The sequence below is a fragment of the Parasteatoda tepidariorum genome, chromosome 7 (assembly GCF_982258835.1).
Source record: "Parasteatoda tepidariorum strain Cologne lab strain chromosome 7, Ptep-v5.0, whole genome shotgun sequence".
In the NCBI taxonomy this organism is placed as follows: Eukaryota; Metazoa; Arthropoda; class Arachnida; order Araneae; family Theridiidae; genus Parasteatoda; species Parasteatoda tepidariorum.
The window spans coordinates 91,649,280-91,662,098 of NC_141761.1; positions in this window are offsets into that span (position 1 = coordinate 91,649,280).

A 12,819-nucleotide genomic window follows, 5' to 3' on the forward strand; every position below is an offset into this window, starting at 1 on the left:
GATATGATTGTTTTGAATCTATGCTAAACTCTATATCGGCTCATTTTCCAACGAAATCCGATTAACTATTTTGATTTTAAATAAAGTGTTTTATTTTATGAATTGTCGCAAAAATTTTAAGTGTAGATTAGCGGCTCTTAAAAACCGCCAAATCTGTAGCGGCGGTGGCGTTAATACGTTAGTACCGAATTTTTATTCCATACTTTTCTGAATCATATTACTTCAAACATTGGAATATACAAGAAGTATACATAAACACATAATGTTATACCATTTAATTTTTCAAAAAAAGTATTTTGAGAACAATTTTTATCAAAAAATTATAAACTAAAAAACGGAAAATAAAGAATTCTTAGGATAAAAAAAACGATTTTAAGAATTCTTTACATTGAAATAAAAACTTTCATATTGTTTCTTTTTTTATTATTCTTATAGTTCTTAATCAGACGTAAAAACCCATTCTGTAGTGTAGAGAACCATCATCAAATGAAAAAAAAATATTTACAAGCAAATTTTTTATTGTAAAAATCATTGCACTTACCTGATTTATGATTCCCGGAGAATTCCAAAATGATAAGTTCCTTGTTTGAAAACTTTATTCTCAAATAATAGATACATAGTTTATACCTTCATTACTTTTAGATAACATACTACACAGCAAAATTTTATAATTGATATGAATTTGAATATGTAGCTAAAAACAGAATAGCTGAATTCTAGTTGAACTTATTCTTTCAAAATTAAAAAAAACTTACCAAGAAAACGATTTAAATTAATTAAGAATCAGCAGAAATGGCACTATTCCAAGTAACTTGGATAATTTTTTATTGTTGTTTTCCGAATTATATGGATACAGAAATATATACTATTCTATAACTATTACAATTCTGTATGTTCTGAATTCATATTTATTCACTGGAATGACGAAAGCAATGTTGACTTCACTTTAATTCGTAATGAATTGAAGACAGAAGAAATGCATTTTACCTTAATACACACATCTGTAACAGTATCCGAAATCGGAAGTCATCAGTTGCAAGTTTGTTGATAATAGAAATTAAAAAATTATTGAAGAATTTTTCTTCAAATGTTTGGCGTGTTCTGTTCCTGAAAGATTTACTAATATTCTGGAGATTTTTTTCAAGTTCTTCGGCCTTTTCCTTAGGGAAATTTTGTTTCCTATTTGCTGCTAAAAAATGGCGTCTGATTCAGTCAATGACTTTGATGGAACTAAATGAAAACGTGATAAATTAATGTCCGATATTTACAGGCTCCCGCTAGACGGCGTACTCGAGCGTTGCGATCGCGAATATTGTAGTACTTTGTACAACTAAAAATTCTTTTCACACTTTTCACTTTATATATACAGAGAACAGTCGGCAAAGAATTCGATTAGGCTGAAAAACATTTCGCTAAAAAGGAACGAATTCCAAAAGAAAAAATAAACAACTTAAAGAATAAAAATGCTGATACCAGCCAATTTTTTGAAAGTTAACTTAGAAATAACAAACCAAACGATGTTAAATAACAAACCAAACGATGCTAACAAAATGACGTAGAAAGCGCAACTAGATCAAAATTATACAAGCACAACTAGATTAAATTATAATACCTGAGTCCTTGACGTAACAGATATAGAAATAGAATTTGATACCATAAAAAATTATATAGAAATAGAAATTGATACCATAAAAAATTTATTCGTTTTCGTGTTCTTTTCATGTATTTAGCATTTTAGTTTTTTTTTTCTTAAGCGTTGTAGCTATATAATTTCAAACATCCTCAAGAGCTATAACACATCTGCAGCAGTACTGGATATGAAGACAAAATTGCTGGACAGGAACACTTTAATTGTCCACTAATCTTCAGATTTCCTGCTATGTTTTGAAAAACTTTTTTTTGTGAAAACCTTCAGCTTGGCGGACAGCTGGCCGCCTTAGGCGGCTAGTTATTAATAAATCGGAGACAAATATCAAACTTTAATGCATGCGTCATACAGTACTCTTATTTTTCATGTGCTTCATTGCAAGTGTCAAACTAATGTATAGCCGCATTCGTGTGTGCATTTAAGTTCTTTAGATCCAAAACGCTTTTGTTGCTTACCCTTTAAGCTTATATTTAATTTTTAGCAGAGGCTTTTGTTAAAAACTTACATGAAAACAGTCAAGAGAGACTAATTCTAATGATGGGTGATATACTCATTATGGTTATGTTTATATCATACTGCTTTTAAAATTGAATAAGGATGATATTTTAATAGTGTTCTTTCCATTTAATTAAAATATTGATATGTAATATATATTTGGAAAATTAGACTAAATTTATTACCTCAAAATATATAAAATTAAATGATAATATAAAACTATTTTCTTTAAATAAATTTTATTTTAATATAGACCGATCAGAAGATCGTCATAACATAGATAACGTGGCAATTCTACTTGTTAATAGATATTAAAATATTAATGATAAATGTGTGCACAAAAAAGGTAGAAAAATGTTATTAGCTGATTTGAATAAGCTTTTATTTTTTAAATGATTCTAAAAAAATGTTTTAAATTATAATGTTTAAACATGGGTTAATTTATGTTTTTATGTGAAAAAGGCATGATTTTTTTTTATTATTTAACATAGTGTATTTCTTTAGCATTTATTCAATGCACTAACACTAATGGCGCTAAATAGATTTTAAATGCTTTGATGACCAACTGATGTCAAAAGCCGCACTGGTTGATAAAAATATCATTTAATTAAGATCTTCTGACGGTCTCGTGACCGCACACCTTTTCTTAAAAATAAAGATGAAATATTGATTATTTTTCACTTTCCAAGATCTTTTTTTATTTAAATTTAGGAACAATTGAAACTAAATCATACTTTCCTATGTAACATTTAATAGTTTCAATATTTTAATACTATCATACAATATTTATATCTGCCATAAAATACACTGCCGTAAAATATTTATATAATTTTATATTAGTTTCATATTAATATTTATATGTTTTATATTTATTTATGAAATATCTTTTTCTTCAGCGAAAAAGGACCGCTATGTTTACCCATTATCAAGAATACAAGTTGGTAAAAATAATATAATGCTAAACAAATTATGTAATGGAAAGATGATGCAAGTGGTGGTGTAGATTGACGAATTAAATTAGATGGGGGAAACAGGATAAAAATCGTAATAAAATTTTTATTTCGTTGAACACTTCAAAGTGCCAAATAAAGAGAATGTTATTCAAGTGGCATATCAAGTAAAATAATAAATTCCGTGTAATATTATTAAGGACAAGCCATGAAAGATAAATACCTCTCAACCTGCCTAATCAAAAGTCAAATTAAATATAATATTTTATTAACGCTTTGTAGGACAGGAGAGATTCGTCATAGGCGCATAATCGTAAACGGACACTGCCAAAAGAAAAGCCAATCTAGCCAACCTTGCGATATGTCATGTTAATATTTAAATAATTTGTCTAAAGATTTAAAGCCAAATAGTTCGTTGGAAATTAAAGTAAACCTAATATTGTATATGCTAATGTTCAATGTGGCAGAAGAAGGAAAGGTTAAAAATAGATTTTGATGTTCAGTTGTAGTGGCATTGAATAATAATTAATTATTCATTTGCATTGAAATAAACCTTATAGGATGCCGGACGCTCCCTATATGGTGCTTTATCTCTCCCCCCCAGTAATTTAAATTTTAAACTAAAAACAATTAAAACCTGATGAAAAAAAACTTTACAAAAATTACAAACAAATTAAAACATGTAATATTAATAAGTTGATTCTAAGTAATATTTCAAAAGCAAATATTATTGCAAGTAATTGCTCAATTAACTTCAATACTGTCAACTGACAAAATATTTCAGTTTCAATCAGAAGTATTCGTAAGTACACCAAGGTATTCGTTTTCATTTAAACGTCTTGACTTTTCAACGTTTTTTCGCCGCACATTCCGCCGTCACGTATTGATAGCACTATGATTATTTTCCAGTTAATTTTGTGCAGCTAAATCAGGTTCAGCTCTATGCCGCTGTTGATATCGCCTAAGATATTCACGGGGATCCATTTTTTATAAAAGATATAAGTATTTCAAAGTAAACTCTGTTAATATATTTTGATAATTTGGAAAGTAAATAGTTTTTTGAGAGAGTGTTGATTCGTGTTTACAATAACTCTAACCGATTTATCAAAGCTATTAAAATATATTGGAATTCTAAAATAAATAACTGCGTTCTATCAAAATAAACATCTATATATATATTTCTCTTACACGGCGATAAAAAAAAGCCTCATTACAACTCCCCGAATGGCAACGCTAGAAAATAGACCAATGTTTGCTGCTAAAAATGTCACATGCCAAATCCAGCTAAGATGGCTCAACATATAGCGCTTTTAAAAACGGAAACAGAAATAACCAGGGAGAGCATAAGCTAGGCAGAAGTCTTTGTCGATAGATCTCTATTTTAGTTTTTTGTCGAAAGCGTTTTTTTTTCACGAATTTAAGTATTACGAATTTATTTTACAATTTTTTATTTATATCACGAATTTATTTGTTTTACTAGAATTTATTTGTTTATGCAGGTTTTTCCATTGCAATTCACTTATTTCAATTTTTAATAGACTTATTTATAGCCGAAATTTTAACCTTTTTAAAGAGATATCAGTTTTAGAAATTTTATCTTAAGATTTTATACTATAGCACATTTCTAATAGATTTAATGAATTACATGTCATTTATTTGAATTCAAATTTATTTTAAGGACTCAGTATTTACTATAAAGATGTAATTTGTTTTAGAAAAAAAAGTTGTTATATGGATTTGAATGATTGTTTTGAATTCTTAGAATTTTGTGCATTTGCAATGTACCTAAGTTAGTAGTGAGGGAAGCGAGCTTGATTTGCGAAGCAAACCATATAACATTGCGTAGCAATTTTCGGGGGTTGGCGAGCGTTAGCGAGCAGGGGGCGCAGCCCACTAGTTTTATTATAAAACTTTAGAACAACTATCTTTTTACATTGCCACTCAAAATTATTAATAAACACTGGATTGCGTTAATGACGCTTTTATCTAATGACGTAATAAACAATCGTTTGCATCAAGTTTAGTTCATAATAAGCATATATAATCGTTTGCATAAATAATCGTTCGGTCTTTTACGTAACAAGTGTGAGATTTTTTTTTTTGAAATGGCGATGTTATAGTTTTGTTATTGAATTAATAAATCTTCCTTTTTATAAACGTAATAATAGAGTTTTCTTAATTATTTGATTCGAAGTTCTCTGAGTTTTATTTGAGGTCAGTTAGTATTTTATATTTTTTGACAGCATTATTAAAAATTAGTATTACCTTTTCACATACATGCGTTTTCAATTTTGATTGGCTGTTTTGTGCGTTACTAACCAGAAGTCTTCTGTGATTGGCTATGTGTTATCGTTCCACTCTCTTCTTATATATATATATATATATATATATATATATATATATATATATATATATATATATATATATATATATATATATATATATATATATATATATATATATATATATATATATATATATATATATATATATTTATATATATATATATATATATATATATATATATATATATATATATATATATATATATATTGTATTAAGACTCAATTTTTCCTCAACACGGAAAAATAAATGAAACATTCGAATATGAAAAAAATAGAATCGTCTGCTTTTGAACCATGAACAAGCTTCTCACCGCAAACATGCTTTATGTTCGATTTTTATTGTGGTATTCCTACCCGTCTGGAATATATATGAGAATTTCATTGGATATTTACTTGTTTTACTAAAATTTTATGAGGTATATAACTCTCCTTTAATGCTTCTCCGCTTACATCCTTTTTGTGCCCTCAATAATAAAAGCTCACAGCAATTCTGTTTATTACAATATTTTATGTTCTTGTAACTTATTTTTTTTTTGTAATACCCAATCTATTCGACAACTTATTCTTCATCATGTTGTCTTTCGTGTTTTACATTTATTTTTTTCTATGTAGACTATAGTATTATATGATATTTATTTATATTCATGAGTTTATGAATATAAATTGCTATTACATTCAAATATATAAAGTTGAATATAAATTTGGTCAACACGTACATTATTAAACTAAAATGGAGCTTTAATTAAAATAGGTGAGAACGTTTGAAGGAATAATCGAAATGGGAAAGGACGAATTATTGTTTTTTTTTTAAATTTAGTTAACGAATCACTACAAAATAAATCTTTCGTAACATATTTGCAAAAAATGTAGTGCTATTTATCAATTGTACAATATTTGCACAATTGTGCAATTGAATTGCAGTATTGTATAATTGTACAATAATTGCTATTTATCAATTGTATCATTTATCAATAATTAAATACACAAAATCAGTTTTAATGTTTTGAAAGAAATTTATTTCAAAAATTAAAACTTTCATTTTCATTTATACCTTTCGTAATTTGATTTTATTCTTGAAGCATGATTTCTTATATGTTTTACATTCATATTTTTTCTATGCATCGTGTATTGTCATAGATGTTCCATTTATATTCATAAAGTTATAAATATAAATGATATTATATACATGCTTTAAAATAAGATTAAGTTAGGTAAGTAATTTATTAAACTCAAAAATGATATCATATGGGAGCAAATCTTTTGTGGCATTTATACAAATACTTATTCTTAACTAATTCAAATCTGAAATTAGTTTTGCTCCTAAAGCAACATATTTTTTTAAATGATATTTGTAGTCTATTTTGAAGAAATGTACAAGTTTAAAAGTAGTATGTGTAACAAACGGTCTCGAAATATTCCAAGCTTCTAGGGGAGTTAGAGCGCATCATCAGAGTCAAAATTCATCATCCCCGGAAGTGTCATTTCTCCTGGCTAGGGGCCCTTCCCTATTATAAACTGTTCAAACACGTCCGAACAAAATTATGGAATAAGGAAGCACCCCTAGCTGAGTACGATGACATTTCTAGTTATGGGTTCCTAAAAAATTTTAATCCTAATGAAGTACCCTAACTTCGCTAGAAGATTCTCGCAATATTTGTGCAATCATCTGTTATATATAACTTTTGATCTAAGAATTATTTTTGCTTCAAATTTTATAAACATCTTTCTGGATGCATAATTCATAATTTCTGAAAATTTCATTAAAATTAATTGATACTAAAAAAAATCCTTCTTAGCATGAGGTGTCTCCTTAAGTGTACAGTTAAATAAAAACAATGCACTAAAAATGTCATTTGAAAAATTTTTCTGTCTTGGAGAAGGAATCCGACGGCAGTATGTACTAGTATCCATCATCTAATATGTACTAGTATACGAAATGCCAAATACTCAGTTTTGAAAATTATCTCAGAAAGAAAGTATCTAATGGCAATAAACCTAATAGTAAAGCGTCACTTAAATATCGAGTTAAATATTTTTAAAAAAAGTGAAAAAAATAAGGATAGTGCTATTTCCGCGGGATAATTTATCGAAGAATGAAGACATTTATGTATTTTTGCTTTTTTTTAAAAAAGTACTTTCATAAATTTAATGATAATTCTGCAACAGTTCTGACATTCATTAGTACGCTGAAAAAAATATGGTCAGTACTACGAGAATATCGTAAAATTTAACGAGTTCCTCTGGCTTTATGGGGACACCAAAAAGTTGAGTAATTTCTCCTCAAACGCTTTGTAATGAGTTGGTAAATTTAACAATGAAATACGGTTTCATAAAATCTAATGAAATTCATGAGGTCAAATTTGTTAATTTATCATGATATCTTTGATCATGGCATCAAAACCATTTATTCTGTTAAATTTAATTTTCATTCTTGAATTTTTTGCTAAATCTGTGGTGATATTAGGGTCACTCCTCTAAGGCGGTGAGAGTTGAGCTATTATTTTGGCTGCCAAATTTCTGCTAAATCGTTACCGTATGAGCAGAAAATTACCAAATGAATGGCTTAAAGATAGGATACTTTAGTTTTTGTTATCAGAATTATATATTTTTACAGTACGGTATATCTACTAGAAATTTTTCTTCGCGTAAAAAAGGGAGTTTGTTTTCATTGAGGAAAAAAATTAGAATATGATGAAAAGTGGTATTTATAAAACATTATAAATATCTTACACATTGGTTAAAAGTTATTGATACTTTGATTAATTAATCCAGAAAACTAAATACACTATTCGAATAGATCACGTGATCAATAAAATGCCTTTATTTCATATATATTACTTTACAGCCATTAAATAAAAGAAAAACACTATTTTCTACTACTTTCAATACTTTGTCACAGAAACATTGATTAAAATTTTAACGAATTTAAATATTCATTCATTAAAGAAAAAAAAACTGCTAGGAATTGTTAAAAATAAAAGATAAAAACAATGCTTGTTTATTAAAGAGGAAAGCAAATAGGGTTTATTATCCTAATCATTCATTGATGTAGCTTTTCCATTTTCACTTCTCATTAACTTTTTTGATATTTCTTCTCAAGACTTTAGAATGATTTCATACATTGGATCATCCAATAGTTAGCGTCAGCAAATACACATAATGAGGAAATTATATACTATTCGAATCAATCACGTGATCAGTTATATGTCTTTTTTATTACTTTACAGCCATTAAATACATGAAAAACATTATTTTACACTACTTTCTATATATATTACATAAACATTGACCACAATTTTAATGAATTAAAATAATCATTCACAAAAAGAAACAACTGCAAACTATTGCTTAAAAGATGAAAACAATGCGTGTTTATTAAAGAGGAAAGCAAATAGGACTTATTATCCAAATCATGAATTGTGGTAGCTTTTCCATTTTCACTTTTAATTAACTTGTTCAATTCTTCTTCACAAAGACTTTAAAGTTTCGTTTTTTTTACGAATTGGATCATCCATTAGTTAGCATGAGCAAATAAAATACGCATAACGAGAGCGTAAAGAATTCAACTCAATACAAGCAAATCATATCATTAGAACAAAAGCTATTCTGGGACATGAATCTCATTCTTCTTACTGCACACGCTAAGGGGAAATATCTGCCAGTTTTAAAATTATTTTCTTTGTGTGAAAGGTGCGAATAAATAAAAATGCCTCTTATTCGTATTCGAAGCAAGAAATAATTTGCACTCTTCATTAAGAAATCCTTTTCTTAAATAAATGAAAACTACAAATCTGCATTACGTGGGCTGAAAAAATTCTTTCATTCCTTCCTTTTGTAGAGAAAATAGTTTTTTCTTGTGTGTAATTTGGGCCAACCCCTTTCCTTCCTGTATTCTCCAAATGACGTCTTGTTGGAAGACACGTTTTCCCATTTGGTTAGGAAGTAGTCACGTGATGTCGCCCGTTGCTGCACGCTGCTTAAATAATTGCGAATTTATTTCTAAGGAGGTTATATTAGGTTTCTTTCTTGGGGATTACGTAAGGGAACTATTACATTTATTTTTATTCATCTTTTTTTTTACACACTGAGCAGTTTTTCTGGATTGAAAATGAACGGCTTTTGGATAAATTTCTCACTATTCATCAGTATTTGATTTTAAATTACGTTTACAGTAAGAAAATTGTTGAAATAAGAGAACTTTTTTTTAAAAAGAAGTTGATTTTTTGTTGTAATTGCGTAAAAAAAATATAAATGATTTTTGTGGCTATCAGGTAATTTTCTGACACATTTGTGTCAAATAAATAAATAAATCAATAACGTTTAGACGTATAGACCTAATTTTTTTTTAAAGTAAAGAAATTCATAGATATAAAAATTTAGGTCATTTCATCATGGAAAAAAGTACATAAATTACTTGTTGCAAAAAGTTACCAAGGCTTAGTATGGTAAAAATTATAAAAATTTAAATTACTTGATAAAATAGTGAAAGCAGTAATTACGATAAATATGTTGATATAGGGTAAACCAAGCAGTGAAGGAACATTTTGCATATATTGATTAAAAATAAGAATTTAAAAGTTTTTCTTTAGATTGATTGGTAACAATAGCTTACTGCCAGACAATAGGAAGTCATCTAGCAATGTTTTGGAATACCTGGTCAAATAGACCTGAAAAATTTTTGAATTTGTTATTATCTCTGCAACACCTTCCTTCTTTGAAAAAATTATATTTATTTATATGTTTTAATTATTATTTATATGCTTGAAGTGGAATTAATTGCATGTGATAGTTTTATTTTTCTCACTGTGAAAAGGAGAATTCAAAATATAGTTATTGAAGTTACGTTTTATATTTTTTTAAGCATCATAGCATAATAAAGTACTGCGATAAGGGGTGTTTACTCACTGGATCACCAAACGATGAAAAACAAGTAAAGGAACAAGTGTTCTTTTACTGGTTTTTTTTTCTAAGTTATTGAAAATAAAAAATAAACTTTAATTTTTTTGTACCTTTAGTGATGTTCCGCATCAAAAGTATGTTAAAAATACGAAAAACAACTTCTAACTAATGAGGGAACAGGCATGTTCCTTTAATGGGCATAGATTTCCTAGTGAATGAACAGTATGTGTTAATATGTTGACACTTTAATTTTCAATTCATGATTACAAAAAAAAGTTAACATTTTCCAAGTATTTATATGTTAAAATTTCAAGAATAGGCTTGTTTTTAGATATTTGTATGGCATATAAATTCATAAAGAGCATTAACTGGGCCACCTTTACTGGGCAATTTTGTGTTCCTTCACTGGTAAGAGCTGTTCCTTCACTTGGTCTTCTTCCTACTTGTTATTTGAGCCTCCAAAACTTTAAGACAATATCGTGTAAGTTCTCTACAATTTTTTTACATAATTTGCAATTAGTAACAAATATGTTGACACTGTAATTTAACTAAAATGACGAATTTTGAGATTAATATGATTTTTTAAAAGGCAAGCGAAGCTTAAGTGTTCCTTCACTGGTTAGTTTACCCTACAGCAGGTGTAAAACCAACCTACAGTGTTTTAAAGGCAGTGAGACATGTTATCACATGAAACGTTGTGGCAAAACATGTCGCGAGGAAGTATAATCTCTGCAAGAAATCAAACAAAGAAAGTGAAATTGAACTGTTTGAGATAAGATATTTTTTATCATAGATAATCTAGGTCTTATGCTAGTTCATCAGCTTAATCAGTTAGCTTACCTTTGGAAGGTTTACTTAGCTTTCTTAATTATCGTCTTGTTATAAATTACTGTCTTAAGTGCCCCTTAAATTGTTATAGTTTGCAAACTATTCAATTAATTTCTTCAATTTCGTAACAGCTTTCTTGTATCATCATTTTTCTCTCAATTCGATGATTCAGCCCTGCAACAATCACATCTGCGTCTGTAATTAAATGTTGAAAATATAAATAGTTTATGAGGAGACGTCCGCTGAAAATTCATGCTTTGAATTTTGAAGCATTTTTGGAAAATTTAAGTTAGATAAATTATTTTAAAAATATGGTCAAATTATTAAGCCTTCTTATAACATTCTGAATAATAAAATTCAAAAGTTTATAACATAAAGGAAAATGTAATTTAAGGTTAGGAAATTTTATGATTCATTTTTTTTATTACTGCACTCTTCACTAAGAAAAATACCATTATAGATTTTTTTAACTATTTGAACTTTCGAATTTAATACCAAAATATGCTTCTAAGAAATAAAAGCAGCTAATATTTAAAAGAACCATATTTTTTTAAACTGCTTATTTCTTTACTATTTGTAAAGGTACTATTAATATATTAGTACTATTAGTATAGTTCATCTAAATAAAGCAACTAAAATTGCTCGTACTACAATAATGCGCCGATAGCTACTACCAGTACCGATAAAATTTCACCTGAAAATTCGGAAAACAATTTTGCTTCGAAAATCAAAAGTCTGAAACGAAAAGGGAAAAACACGACGTTAACCAGACATTATTGATTAATATCCAATAAACATTTCCTCGCGAAACATTTTAGCTTTATACATTTTATTCAACTCAATTTTTTTCTTGCGAATGACATTGAAAAGAAAAAAAAAACGAATATAACCAGATACTATACCTTCCACTTAATGATCTGATCAATAGAAATGAGAAACTAAGCCTTTTGACTTGGAAATCTAATGTATTCTGATTTGAAAATTATGATTTTATGAATGGAGTATATCATGCACCATGCGATCTGACAAAATTGTTCAGGCATGAATCATAATTCAGAATGAATCGAATTAATGAAATTTCTTGTGCTTTGTATTGGCTTATCGTGCATATTCCCATTATAATTATACACTCGCTTATTCATTTTAAGCAATTGTCAGAGCTCTGTAATACATCTTGATTTATTGTTAAGATGGGATTTAAAATTTAATAACATTAGAACACTTCGAAAAAGGGAAGACTTATTTCAAAATTAATCAGTTTCAAAGTTTAGCTTTAAAAATGCTAAAGTTTAGCTATTAAAAATCAAATTTCAGTTTTCAAAAAAAAAAAAATTAAAATTTCAAACAAACAAAAAACAATAATTCTGGTAATAAAACCAGAATGAACGGTATTTACACCTGTGGGGAGTGAGTTGTTTTCGACCATGTCAACCTTCATCTATGAAAAGATACCCCAACATAGAGTCGAGTTAACATGTCTTATATACTAGTGAATTGTAGTTGTAATTCTGTAGTGGTAGATACGCTACAGAACTCCCCCACCAGAATTATAGCTGTGATAGAATTCGATGAATGAATACCACTAGTTGATTCATTGCTGTTTTGTGAGAAGAAGGGAGAGCTGTATTAAGATCACCGTACTTTTTGAGAGCTT